This window comes from Aotus nancymaae, unplaced genomic scaffold (assembly GCF_030222135.1).
Source record: "Aotus nancymaae isolate 86718 unplaced genomic scaffold, 86718_ANA_hifiasm-v0.15.2.pri h1tg000057l, whole genome shotgun sequence".
Classification (NCBI taxonomy): domain Eukaryota; kingdom Metazoa; phylum Chordata; class Mammalia; order Primates; family Aotidae; genus Aotus; species Aotus nancymaae.
The window spans coordinates 31,218,981-31,222,449 of NW_026988471.1; positions in this window are offsets into that span (position 1 = coordinate 31,218,981).

A 3,469-nucleotide genomic window follows, 5' to 3' on the forward strand; every position below is an offset into this window, starting at 1 on the left:
GATCATATAAATGGATGCAGAAAACCCCTTTAACACAATCCAACATCCATTCATGATAAAAAAGTTCTCAGTAACTTGAGACAAGACAGCTACAAGAAAGCTACAGTTAACATTATACTTAATGGTGAAAGTCTGAATGCTTTCTCCTCTAAGGTCAGTAACAAGGCAGGATGTTCATTCATATCACTCCTATTCAACATTATACTACAAGTCCTAGACAGTGCAATAAGGCAAAATAAATAAATAAATAAAGGAATACAGATTGGAAAGGAAGAAATTAAAATCATTCTGTTTGAAGATAAGGTGATCGTCTATGACAAGGAATCTACAACACTCCAGCTGCAAACACCACACAAAAAAAATTATCCTAAAACTGGCTGGTGTAGTGGCTCATACCTATAACCTCAGCACTTTGGGAGGCTGAAGGGGAGAGCCCTTGAGCCCAGGAGTTCAAGACTAGCCTGGGCAACATAGACAAGAAGGAGAAAGGGGAGGAGGAAAAGGAGGAGGAGGAGAAGAGAAGGGAGAAGAGAGAAGAGAAGAAGGGTAAGGGCAAGGGGAAGGGGAAGGTCAAGGGCAAGGGGAAGGGGAAGGTCAAGGGCAAGGGGAAGGGGAAGGGCAAGGGGAAGGAGAAGGTCAAGGGCAAGGGGAAGGAGAAGGGGAAGGGGAAGGGGAAGGGCAAGGGCAAGGGGAAGGGGAAGGTCAAGGGCAAGGGCAAGGGGAAGGGGAAGGGGAAGGGGAAGAGAAAAAAGTAGTGAGATGTGGTGGCACATGGTAATGGTCCCAGCTACTCAGGAGGCTGAGGAGAAGCTTTTGAAGATATAAACAAATTCTAGAATTTGCATGGAAAGGCAAGGGAGTTAGAATATAAAAAACAATTTTGAAAAAGAAGAAACTTGGACCAGGTACAGTGGCTCACACTTGTAATCCCAGCACTTTGGGAGGCCGAGGTGGGCAGATCACCTGAGGCCATTAGAGACCAGCCTGGTCCAACATGGTGAAACCCCCTCTCTACTAAAAATGAAAAAATTAGCTGGGTGTGGTGGCATGCGCGTATAGTCCCAGCTACTCGTGAAGCTGAGGCAGGAAAATTGCTTGAACCCAGGACGTAGAGGTTGCAGTGAGCCGAGATCGTGCCATTGCGCTCCAGCCTGGGTGACAGAGCAAGACTGTCTCAAAAAGAAAAAAAAAGGAATCCCATTTACAATAGCTACAAATAAAATTAAACACATAGGAATTAACCAAAGAAGTGAAAGATCTCTGCAACGAAAACTGTATGAAAAAACTGCAATGAAAACACTGATGAGGAGAGAGATCCAAGATGGCTGATGATTAGCAGCTCGGGCACGTACCTCCCAGTGAAAGCACAAAGAACGAGAGGACGCCACACTTTCAGACGAATATTAGTTGCTCACGGACCACGAGATTCCCAGTGGAGGAGCTCCACGGGTCGCCAGGGCGACTCTTGTGGCCGGCGTGGCGGTTTTGCTGGTGCCTTAGCACGCCAGTTCTTGGTACAGAGTCCGGAGATTCCCGGGCAGAAAAGCACCATCAATCTTAACACCGCTGTTGTGGCCGGCTCAGTGGATTGCTCAGATTTCGGCGCAGGGAATCAACAAGTTGGACGTCAGAGACCCAGTTAGAAAGTCGGTAATTATAAAGACAACAGACGGACAAATATATAATGAAGGGAAGAAACCAGCGTAAAAAGGTAGAGAATACTCAAAATCAGAATGCCTCTCCCTCTACAGGGGATCGCAATTCCTCATCAGTAACGGAACAAGGCTTAATAGATTACACGTGTGTTCCAATAACAGAAGCAGGTTTCAAAACGTGGGTGATAAGAAACTTCTGTGAATTAAAAGAACTTGTTCTAACCCAATGCAAAGAAACTAAGAACCTTGAAAAAAGGTTTGACGAAATGTTAACGAGAATGGACAATTTAGAGAAGAATATAAGTGAATTGATGGAGCTGAAAAACACAACACGAGAACTTCGCGAAGCATGCACAAGTTTAAACAGTCGAATTGATCAAACAGAAGGAAGGATATCAGAAGTCGAGGCCCAGCTCAGTGAAATGAAACGAGAAGACACGAATGCAGAAAAAAGGATGAAAAGGAATGAGCAAAGTCTCCAGGAAATATGGGACTATGTGAAAAGACCTAATTTACGTTTGATAGGTGTACCTGAATGTGATGAAGAGAATGAATCCAAGTTGGAAAATACTCTTCAGGATATCATTCAGGAAAATTTTCCCAACCTGGCAAGGCAGGGTAATATTCAACTCCAGGTAATACAGAGAACACCACAAAGATATTCTTCAAGAAGACCAACCCCAAGGCACATAATCGCCAGATTTATTAGGGTTGAAATGAAGGAGAAAATGCTAAGGGCAGCCAGAGAGAAAGGTCAGGTTACCCATAAAGGGAAACCTATCAGACTTACAGCAGATCTCTCAGCAGAAACCCTACAAGCCAGAAAAGAGTGGGGACCAATATTTAACATCCTTAAAGAAAAGAACTTTCAACCCAGAATTTCCTATCCAGCCAAACTAAGCTTTATGAGCGAAGGAAAAATTAAATCTTTTGCGAACAAACAAGTACTCAGAGAGTTCACCACCACCAGGCCTGCTTTACAAGAGCTTCTGAAAGAAGCACTATACATATAAAGGAACAACCAATATCAGCCTTTCCAAAAATATATCAAAAAGCAAAGAACTTTAATACAATAAAAAATTTACATCAACTAATGGGCAAAACAGCCAGCTAGCATCAAATGCCGGTATTAAACTTAAATATATTTTAATTGGATTAAAAGCCAAAACCCATCGGTATGCTGCATCCGGGCCCATCTTACATGCAACAATACACAAAGACTCAGAGAGAAGGAGGAAGATTTACCAATCAAACAGAGAGTAAAAATAAACTAATAAACAAAAAGCAGGAGATGCAATTCTCGCCTCTGATAAAGTAGACTTTAAAGCAACAAAGATCAAAAGAGGCGAGGAATGACATTACATAATGGCAAAAGGATCAATGCAACAAGAAGAGCTAACGATTCTATAGATCAACGAGATAGAAAATTAACAAGGATATTCAGAACTTGAACTCAGACCCGGAACAAGTAAACTTAATAAACATTTATAGAACTCTCCACTTCAAATACACAAAACATACATTACCACCTCACACCTATTCCAAAGGTGACTATATAATTGGAAGTAAATCACTCCTCAGTAATCGCATAGCATTTCATAGGTTTAAATTAAATATTGGTTGGCTGTTTGTTTGTTATCTTCTTCCCTTATTCCTTCCTGACTACATCATTAAGTATAATTATCAGTATAAAAGAGGTTTTCAATACCCATTACTAAATTGCATTCTAGCCTGGGCAAGAAAGCAATACTCCCATTCTCTCTCTCTCCCATTCTCTCTTTCTTTTCCTTCTCCCTCCTCCCCATTCTCTCTCT